The sequence below is a fragment of the Odocoileus virginianus genome, chromosome 12 (assembly GCF_023699985.2).
Source record: "Odocoileus virginianus isolate 20LAN1187 ecotype Illinois chromosome 12, Ovbor_1.2, whole genome shotgun sequence".
Lineage (NCBI taxonomy): Eukaryota > Metazoa > Chordata > Mammalia > Artiodactyla > Cervidae > Odocoileus > Odocoileus virginianus.
Genome location: NC_069685.1, coordinates 35,591,888 through 35,603,657, shown reverse-complemented (window position 1 = coordinate 35,603,657; position 11,770 = coordinate 35,591,888). Strand labels below are relative to the sequence as shown.

Genomic DNA, 11,770 nt, shown 5'->3' with positions numbered 1-11,770 from the left:
GACAGCATATTACTGTCCATTTGGATTTCAAGGCAGTTGGATAGATTGATAGCATTCATTAGTAGATCAGTGTTTCCTTGCCTTTACATATAGACAACTGGAATAATTGATTGCTAATATAGAAACAGTGGAAAAAATATGTTTAGGATAGACTTTAGATAAGCATAAAAAATCATAAATAAGAGTATTTAAAAAATACATGAATTGGGAATAAAGACATGACAGAGTTGGAAGGGAAAAAAGTGGCAATCTAAAGAAGAAGTCAGGTCTTCAAGTATGGAGGTTAATGCATGACCCTGTCAGAGGTTGCTGAGGTTGAAAAGGAATAATTTGGTTTGGAGGAAATTATCAAGAAAATAATTCATAAAAGTGTTTCATAGACATTCCTGGTAGGCCAGCGATTATGAATTCATCTCCCAATGCAGGGGACACAGCTTTGATCCCTGTTCTGGGAGATTCCACATGCTGAGGGGCAACTAAGCTGATGTACCACGACTATTAAAGCCCACGTGCCTACGGCCCGTGGTTTGTAACAAGAGACACCACCACGATGAGAAGCCTGTGCTCAACAGCTAGAGAAAGCCCATGCCCAGCAACAAAGACTTAGTTCTGTCAAAAATAATAAATAAATTTAAAAAAAATTTGTAAAAAGTATTTTGTAAAATATAATATAAAATATACAATAATATTTAATCTCCTTACTTCCTTCATTTTTATGCTTTTATCTTTGTTTTCTGATCCTTACAGTACCTGGTATTTTCCAGGCGGTCTCCCATCCAAGTACTAACCTGGCCCGATCCTGCTTAGCTTCTGAGATCAGATGAGATTGGGCACGTTCAGGGTGCTATGCCCGTAGACCCTAGTAATGATACTGTATTTAATTATTGCATTTTTAGAGTAAAATAACATTACTGATATTTAGTTATCAGTATTATATCAGTGCATTCTTTGATAGTTTAACATTTACTAAATATTACAGAAGTTTTGAAAATCATTTATAAAAATAGCCTATGACAAAAAAATAGGAGGGTAGCTATGAAATATAAACTTCAACATGTAGCATAATTTTAAACATAAATTATTAACACCAAACACACAAAAAATAAACTACATGTGAATTAAGAATATTTAAAATCATAAGATTTTAAATGAAATGATATTATGTAACACTATTGTGATCCTTGGATATAAATTTGTGATTTATATCATAATCAGATCTTGAGCATATTTTTCACTAGCTTTTAGCCACTGAAAAAATTATTTTTAAATCTACCCTAGATGAATCTTTATGAAGGATTAGTTAAAATTTAATAATTCTAAATACTGTCTCCCCTTCACTTTTTAATTTTCAAATAATGTCGCATTTTGCTTGATACTTTTGAGATCTCTATGTTCATTATATATAGATGGATATTGCAAAGTAGAACTAATTATATCATTTTTAATACTATAATGCTAATTTTTAACTTACAAAATTCTTTACTTTCAAGAATGAATTATTCTTGTAATTTACTCTTTAGTAACCTTTAGTTTTGTTTTTGAAAATTCTGGAAGTATAAGACAATGCACATTTCCTTTATTCAAAGTTTTAATGTGTACATCTGAATTGGTAAATTTTTGTTACATATCTTTGTATATATAGAAATAAAGGAATTTTATGCTAAAAATTATGGCTCATGTACAAACCATTGTGCAGAGTAAGACACGGGATTTAAAATATATACTGCAATCATTATATTTACTATTATGATCATCATTGGTTGCTATTTTTAAAGTGAAAGTGAAAGTTGTTCAGTCGTGTCCAACTCTTTGGGACCCCATGGATTTCGCTAGGCCAGAACACTGGAGTGGATAGCCATTGCCTTCTCCAGGGGATCTTCCCAACCCAGGAATTGAACCGGGGCTCCTGCATTGAAGGTGAATTCTTTACCAGCTGAGCTATCAGGCTGTTTTTAAGAACTGTGGCAGTAACAGGCTGAAGGAGATTATGTATAAGGTATGCCATCTTCTTGAAAGAAGAAAGAGTAGTCAAAAAATAAATTACACAGAAGGATTGTAAAATTAGACACAGTTAATCTTTGCTAAAATAAACATTGAGAATCAATTCTCTCATTTCTGTTTCTATACCTTCTGTCTCTCTGTATATCTGTTTATCACTTTTACACTGATTTTTCTCATTTTTTGTCTAAATATAAAGCAAGGGGACATAATTTTTTTTTGTTTGTTTCTACAATTTGGTGGTGTTTTGACTATATATAAAATGTATAATTGTGAGTTTGAAACTTAACTATGGGAAATCAACAATCAGGTTTAGGTTCATTTGTTCCTCATGTCATGATACTATTCCTACCCCTTTACACACAGCTATGTGCAAACACAAATGCACACCCATACAAAAAATTTTGCCTGTTGATCTACCCATATTCACTACCTTCTTTTCCTTAATCATCCTTCACACTCTCACTTGAATTATTTTGATAAAACCCAAATTTACTATAATATGTGGAGCCACCCCATGCATTTTCCACATCACAACTATATCCAAGTTTTTTCTATTCATCTATGCCAGATAAGCAACATTGTAAATATAATGACCTAAATGATGTTTGGGCAGCAGAAACAAAGTCAAGGAGTTACTAATTAGATTGGGATGAGGTGGCTTCTCTGGTGGACCAGTGGTGAATAATCCTTCTTACAAGGCAGGGGGTATGGTTTGGACACATGCTCTGGGAAGATCCTACATGTTGTGTAGCAACTAAGCCTTTGTGCCTCAACTACTGAACCAACGTGCTCTAGAGTCTGCACAAAGCAGCAAATGAAGACAGCACAATGAGAAGCCTGTGAACCCCAAAGAAGAGTAGTTCCCACTCTCCACAATTAGAGAAGGCCCTCACAGAGCAACAAAAATCTAGCATATCCAAAAGTAAATAAATAAACAATCCTTAAAAAAAAAAAGATAGGGATAAGGGATGAGGTGCATGAGTTAGTATGCAGAGTGGAAATTCAAAGACAGAAAAAAGGTTTTCTGATTTTGAAGAACTAGCTAAATTATGATTCTACAAAGTAAAATTAAAAAAAATCCATGAGGACATATAATTTGGGGAAAATATAATGGCTATAAATTGAACATGTTAGAATTTTGTTGACTACAGGGACTACCAAGAGAAGTCTAGTAGGCAATTATACATATAGTCTGGATTTTCAGAATAAGAATTGCATTAGGAATATACATTTAGAAATAATTATAGTCAAAGACATAAAATTGTATATATTCCTGATAAAGACTCGGATGCGTAGTAAAGAGAATTATCTGAGGCAAAACCTGAACTGTAGCTGTGTAGGGGGTGGCGGAGGGTTAAGGAGTGTAATAAAGAAAATAAAGAAAGTGAAATCGCTCAGTGGTGTCCGACTGTTTGCGACCTCATGGACTGTAGCCTACCAGGTTCCTCCTTCCGTTGGATTGTTCAGGCAAGAATACCGGAGTGGGTTGCCATTTCCTTCTCCAGGAGATCTTCCAGACCCAGGGGTTGAAGCCGGTTCTCCCGCATTGTAGACAGATGCTTTACCATCTGAGCGGCCAGGGAAGTCGTAAGGAGCAAAGGGAGACAGCAAGGAAGTTTGAGGAGGAATGGGCTGGGAAAGGTGTATTGGCGATCCTACTCACAGCACCAACTGTCTCGCTGTTCACACAGTTCGCGCTGTTTACTGAACCCGGGGTAGGCAACGTGCAATCTAAGATCCTGGAAGGAGACTCGTAGGAACTGCACATATTTTTATTCTCTCCTGGCTGGCATGGCAGCCACAACACAGCCTCTCTCCTGGCTGACGCAGCAGCCAAAGCAGCAGCTGCAACATAACCATAAGGTAACCATGACATAGCCGTATCACAATCTCGTATAACCGTAATTCCACTCCAATGTAGCCCCAAGGCAGCAGCCAAGGCTTTCATGGTGGAGCTCATACAGGCATCCCACACAGAGTAGCCCATGGCAGGTGAGGACCTCATGATGCACATGCAGGTTGCTATATGTGAGAGAGCCTGCCCAGCCGTCTCCTTGGCTAATTTGCTCTTTCTCTACAGCAGAGAAGCAATGGTTTTAGGAAAGAAAGAAATGCTGCAGATGATGAATGCTCTTCATTCAATATAGGGAACCAGAAGTAATGAGTTACCTTAGTGAAAACATTTTGTAAGAGGTGATAGGGCAGAAGAGAATCTGTCAAGAATTGTGGAGTAACTGGGAATGAAAATTGAAGACAATAAAAGTAGAAATGCCTTTTAAAATGTTGACTACTAGAGTGTTGGATAAATGAAAACTGTGGAAACAAAGTAAAGATCTTGTATTTGTTTGTTTTAAAGATGTAACAAATATGAACATTATTAAATGTACAATCACCCCACCCCTCCTATATCTCCATAGGATTGTCTGCAGGAACCCTGTGAATACTGAAACCCCTGGATGCTCAAGTTCCATATAAAAAAAGGGCATGACAGTCAGCCCTACAGATCATTGAGCGTCACATACCCATGGGTACCCAGAGCTGACTCTAAATGAAAACCGTAAGAAACAGAGAAAGATATAGAGAAGAGATTGGGTTAAAAAATGACAATTTATAGAACAAGATCATGTGGGATCCCACTAGAAAGGGAAATAAGTTAAATGATCCAGAATAGCAATGCTGAACAACTAAAACTTGGAAAGGGAAAGATATAAATTTTTGACAGTAAAGGAGAGAAAAGTGAAATAGTTGTATGTATGTGTTGCAGAAATATTTATAAATATGAGTGAAGTAACTCTTCTCTTATGGCTTCCATTTTGTCTCAGAGAAAGAAATAGTTGGATAAGTTGGAAGCTGCAGGGACTTGAAGGTTTGAGAGGCATTGTGGAGAATGGGATATGAACTGCAGGAACATAAATGGATTTCCTGATATCCTTGAGAATCTATCTGAAGTTGTAAATTTTTACTTTAACTTTATCCCCTGTTTGGTATCACATGAGTCCCATACATCATGCAGCCCAGGGTTGTATGAGAACACAAGAGTTAGGTAGTATAGGTTATTGAATATTTCTACTTTTTTAGGACCATTTCAAATAAAATATTCTTTACAGGAAATCACTCTAGTCTTCATCCCTACCTAACATTGTTCCTTTACTTTTTTTTTTCCCTGCTGAATTGGCAGTTTTATTTATTTATTTATCATTTATTTTTATTAGTTGGAGGCTAATTACTTTACAATATTGTAGTGGTTTTTGCTATACATTGACCCTTAATCTTTTGTGTTCACTTTGTACTCTGTATACAACACTCACTGTCTCTGTGCATCAGGCATATTTCTTTATGTCCTATCTCCACTGATAAATAATAAGGTTTTCATTCATATTTGTATCTTAAGTGCCTAGTACATTTACTTGCACTATTGGCTTACTGCTGGTTAAAAGTTGACAATCAGGAAGAAAATATTCCTGAAATTTCATCAAGATTGATTGTGTAAAGGAATATTTTCTCAGACCTCTTCTGGGTTGCAGAGGGAAAATATGGAGTGAATTTGTATGATGGATCACAGTGGGAACATTTGTGCGGGGAACAATAAATACTTTGCTTTTGGAATATCTAAAATATAAAGTTAGGTGCCCAATATATTAGTCACTAACCACATGATGCTACTGAGTGCTTGAAATGCAGCTAGTTCAAACTGAGATGTGCTTTAAAATTAAAATACAAATCAGTTTTTAAGGAATTAGTATAAAAAAGAATGCCATGTATCTACCTAATATTTTATATTGATTTCACATAACATTAGAATAGGTATATTGAAAGAAACAAATTATTGAAATTAATTTCACCTGTTTCTTCTAACTCTTTTAAATATAGCTAATAGAAAATTTGAAATTATATATGGTACTCATTTATGGCTCACATTATATTCTTATCAAATACTGATATACTCTTATGTCACTTATATTAACTGTTGATATAGAAAAAATACCAAACTAAATTTTATAGTGTGTTGCCTTTTATTAATACCCATTTTTATCAATAATGATAATTGTCTAATATCTTGGATAACCCAATTTGCAAAGGTAACTGAAGGTTTTCCATATGACACATCATATAATGCATTCAATTTTTACATTAAATTAATTTAAATAATTACTAAAATTGCTATGAGGATCAGAGTCCAATTATTTACCATTAGACTAAAGTTATATTATTCTCAAATGAATTACCCATGTATTCGTATAGTCAAAGGTCAGCATTTTGTCCCTTTGTGCAGGATATTCAATTTTTAAATGCAATATAGAGACAAATTGAGATCAATTAGCAAGATATTTATTCTTGTTTGACATAATAAATAAAATATATTTTGCAACAGAACAATTCTGTGCAATTTAAATATTAGAAATCTGTAGTGGTCATCAGGTTCTAAAATTAAACATGCTTTTATAAATCTTATCTATAAAATAGTAACAAGGGTAACATACAAAAATAAAAATAATCTAAATGACTTAAAAATAACATAATTTACAGGATATTCTGCAATAGTCTGTAATTATTCTCACAGACATTTATATACTTAAAAGATGCATTCTACAGCTTGATGGCGTATTAATGGAAAAATTGGTAGTCATTTCATGAAATAACATACCATACTTGTTCCTATATGTGTTAACAGAATATAGACTATGTGTTTGCCATCACTACTTTTGCTATGAAAACTTCATTTATATACTGGAAGCAATCACTGAAATTCAGCTACATTTTTGCAATATTTTTAAAACTTGACCTCCATTTTCTTTTTACTTACCATCTATCATAATGTTAAAGCTATTCAAAATATTGTGATACCAAGAGAGAAAACTCATAAGCACAAATAGAAACAATTATAGGAACACTTTTTAATAAACAATTTATATACATTTATATTCATAAATCTCCTCATTTTCTTATATATTTTATACATTTCTTATACTACATACATACGTACTAAGTCATTTAGGTGGTGTCTGACTCTTTATGACCCTGAGGACTGTAGCCCACCAGGCTCCTCCATCCATAGGATTTTCTAGGCAGAAATATTGGAGTAGGTTGCCATAACTTCTGCCAGGGAATCTTCCTAACCCAAGAATCAAATCTGTGTTTCTTACATCGCCTGCATTGACAAGTAGATTCTTTACCACTAGAGCCACCCAGGAAGCCCATATACATATAACTTTGTATTAAATAGTGTGTATACCATTGAAGGTATTAGTCAATTTATTTATCCTAAAATAATTCTGTGAGTTCAACAGAATGACATACCCACTAAACTTTTATTTTGCAGATAGTTGTAATATTTTTGCCATTGGAAGTACTTTTGTATAGCTATGCCCTCAACCTCAGTTGATAATGAATTATTTAACATTATCAATATTTTATTGGAATTGAATATCAATAATAAATACTACTCAGATAATGAGTTAAGTTTTCTCTTATAACCCAGCACATTCAAAATGAAAGGAGACATTGAAACCAGAAATATAGACCCTATTTCAAGAAATAATAGGCAAAAAATTATGGGAAAATGGACATTAGAAATACCTATCATAGTGATCATTTGTCTCATTCGTGGTCATCCATCTTGTGTAACTATCTACCCTTCTCATTGGTATTTCCCATAGTTTATGTCTCATCTTCCTGAAGTGAAAGCCATAGAATTGTCTTTATGTGACTCCTCTACAAGCAAGGTAGATTTCATTAATCACACACATTTCTGTAAGAATTACCATGTAATGCTCCAAAGAAAGGGAATTGAAGCAAATAATGCTTCATCGATTGTCTTTGCCTCTAGGCAGATTTAACTCATCCTCAGGAATCATATTTAATCTAGGTATTTATGTTTTATAAATATTTTATAATTGTTAACAAATGAGGAAAATTTTATCAAAATTATGTTTAACCATATAGATTCTGTCCCATTGTGCCTTTGCTACCACCTTATAAATAAAACTTAAACGTGTTTATTCTATGATAAAACCTGAAGAGCAATACAGACATTTATTATAAATGATCAGAGAAAATGAGGTAGAGGTCAAGAACAATAATTTTTTCCTCCAGGAATAACTTTACCTGGAGAATTCTTATATCATTTAGCATGTCCAAATACAACATTTGAACATAATAATTTAAATTAAAATTTTTAAAAAAGCCTTCTGCAACATATACTCTATTTAACATTCTAAACAAGAGTAAATATTTTGCTAATTCAATTTTATTACCAATTGATTGCAATTAGGAATTCAATGACTTGGAAGAAGAACCAAATCCTGATTTTTGACTATATCAAATATATGGGGAATTATATTGAATGTAATTTTATTCTGAAAATTATTGAATGAAATAGTAAGTACTGGCTTACACTCTAACAAATTTTAAATAAATACTATTAGAATTAAATAGTATTATGTGATATGTCATATAAAAAATACAGGATATTTTCAATCATCTTTGTACCTTGAATTAGAAAATTAGCACTACCGTTGCAAATAAGTATGACCATTAAAGGAAAAACAGTGCAACCATATATTTTAATTCAGTATTATTCACTGCATCAGCAACTGGTACAATACAAATGAAATGTGAGCCACAAATATGAGCTACATGTGTCATTTTTAAATCTTACAGTAGCCTATTTAAAATGGTAAAATAACCCACATTATATTCATATTAATGATATTTTTTAATATACCCACAATATGTTCCTTTTAGAGTTTATAAATTTAAAATAAAAGCAATCTCACATTTATTTTGTTAGGGCTTTTCACTTTATGGTTTGTTTTACATTTTCAGCACATTTCAATTCAGACTGGATATACTAAGTCCAATAGCATCAAGTGCCAAGTGTCTGCTGTTTTAGACAGAATAACTTGCTAAGGAAGACAACACCTTCATAATTGTACACTTATGTACCTGCCCATATGTGTGAATCATTTAGTTATCAAACTACTGGAGCAAAAAGGAATGTTTCTGAGTAAAATTATATATATATATACACACACATATATATATAAAGGCTTAAGGAGAATAGAGAGGAATAAATGACCTCTGCACTTGACAGTATCACCTGGTTTTGCCTTGGGCTCACACTAATAGAAGGTTAACAGCAGAACCTGATGGAAAATTTTTGTGAAAATCAGGACTTAGCTAGCAAGACTCAGAGAATTAGGAAGGAGCAGTTCTCCCCAGATGGGCGCAGGACTTGTTACTCTCCAGAACTCTGAGCAAATGAAGCTGCCAAGCATGAAGGAATTCCATCACCGCAGACAAAAACCTTTCTCTTCAAGTAGCCAAAAACACTTTTTGAGAAGTTTTACAGACAAAACAAATATCAAAGCTGGGAGCAAGACTAGAAAAGGAGGAATAAGACGGACATCTAGTGACAACCCTAACTGACATATTGGCTGAAGAGATATTGGTGAGGAACTCCCATCCCCCCAAAAATGAGGCATTTGTTGTGGGAGTTTGGAAGGTAGACATTTTGCTACTAAGAATGTGAGGAATATTAAATACATAGATAATTTTGCTATATGTATTTGATGCTTTTTAATTTTTGCACTTGAAATTAGACACTAACTTATGTCACCCACTTATCAATAATAAGTGCAGTATTTGGAGATAGTTCCTTTTCAAATACTGAAACTCATGATTTACATTTCTGCCAGTTACATAAAATATTCTAAGTCTAGATCCTAGAAGAGAGTCTGCTGTTGCTGAGGCAGGGCTCACTTGGTGGCTCAGAAATCTGCTTGAGGGCAGAAGGCCTGGGCTTGATCTCTGGGTTGGGACCATCCCCTGGAGAAGGGAATGGCAGTCCTCTCCAGTATTCTTGCCTGGAGAATTCCAAGGACAGAGGAACCTGGAAGGCTACAGTCCATGGAGTCACAAAAATCTGACACGACTGAGCAACTCTTTCTTTCATGTAAATAGATAAACTTGGACTAAAAAAAAAAAATAAATGCATTGAGAAAAAAGGTGGGAAAATGAAAACAAGGCATATTCAAAGGTTATCTTTTGCAAATAAAAAGTAGTGTGACCACAAATAGAAGAAATTGAAGCAAACAAAATCCTTACATCAGTAAGAAAGTCAAGTTCTAGTTTGTTGCCCAAAACCAGTGGCTGTGCATTCAATTATGAGGATTTATACTTTAAACAAGGCTTTGAGAAAATATGAGCAGTAGGAAAATATGAAGGGCAGCATTACTTAATAAAATACAAGGTCTCAGTAAGAATCAACCATAAAGATAAGAGCTACCACGAATTCTGTAAGAAGATTCAATATCAATTCTTCATTCAAATATTCAAAACATGGCTTAAAGAGTAGTATAATAACCTGAATGTGCTGAGGAATCATTTAATAAAAACAAATACAGACACTCCCTGAAGGTAATGTGTTGTATTCTGAGTCATCCGTAGCAAATTAAAATCTCACCATTTTAATATTATCCTCTTATCAAAAGAATACAAGAAGGTTGTTTCTGTCTTTTCCCAAAATTTCCGGAATGTCTAAACACAATATAGAATGATATAAAAGTGGGTGCAATGTACAGTATCTCTCTTTGTAAGTCCATTATTAAATAGAAAAGTCAAGTGACTAATTAAATGTTTTGGTAACTTAATCTTACCTGACTCCTGAGAAACCTGTATGCAGGTCAAGAAGCAATAGTTAAAACCAGGTATGGAATGATGGAAAGGAATAGTTTAAAATTGGGAAAGGAGTATGTCAAGGCTGAATACTGTCACCCTGCTTATTTAACTCATATGCAGAGTACATTGTATATGAGATGCCAGGCTAGATGAACACAAGCTGGAATCAAGATTTGTGGAAGAAATATCAATAAGCTCAGTTATGCAGATGATGCCACTCTTATGGCAGAAAGCGAAGAACTAAAGAGCCTCTTGATGAAACCGAAAGACTAGAGTAAGAAAGTTAGCTTAAACCTCAACATTCAGAAAACTAAGATCATGGCATCTGGTCCCATCACTTCATGGCAAATAGATGGGGAAACAATGGAAACAGTGATAGATTTATTTTTCTTGGGCTACAAAATCACTGCAAATGGTGACTGTGGCCATGAAATTAAAAGATGCTTGCTCCTTGGAAGAAAAGCTATGACCAACCTAGACAGCATATTATAAGCAGAGACATTACTTTGCCGACAGAGGTCCATCTAGTCAAAGCTATGATTTTTTCCAGTAGTCACGTATGGATGTGCGAGTTGGACTATAACAAAAGCTGAGCACTGAACGATTGATGCTTTTGAACTGTGGTGTTGGAGAAGACTCTTGAGAGTCCCTTGGACTGCAAGGAGATCCAACCAGTCCATCCTAAAGGAGATCAGTCCTGAATGTTCCTTGGAAGGACTGATGCTAAAGCTGAAACTCCAATACTTTGGCCACCTGATGTGAAGAATTGACTCATTGGCAAAGAGCTTGATACTGGGAAAGATTGAGGGCAGGAGAAGAAAACAACAGAGGATGAGATGGTTGGATGGCATCACCAACTTGATGGACATGAGTTTGAGCAAGCTCTGGGAGATGATGAAAGACACGGCAGCCTGGCGTGCTCCAGTCCATGGAGTCACAAAGAGTTGGACACACATGAGCAACAAGCTGAACTGAACTGAAGTGAACTTAATCCAATGAACCTTTCTTGCCAATGTGGCTCTGAGATAAGTTATGTGGAGCTAACAAAGATGATTTAATGTGTAGTCCTAGCTACAGATCATGCAGCATA

At 34.4% G+C, this 11,770-nt stretch overlaps 1 pseudogene; it reads right to left on the bottom strand.

Annotated features, from left to right (window-relative positions):
• Positions 1-738: 738 nt before the first annotated feature.
• On the bottom strand, positions 739-858 carry LOC139037870 (5S ribosomal RNA; annotated as a pseudogene).
• Positions 859-11,770: the final 10,912 nt, after the last annotated feature.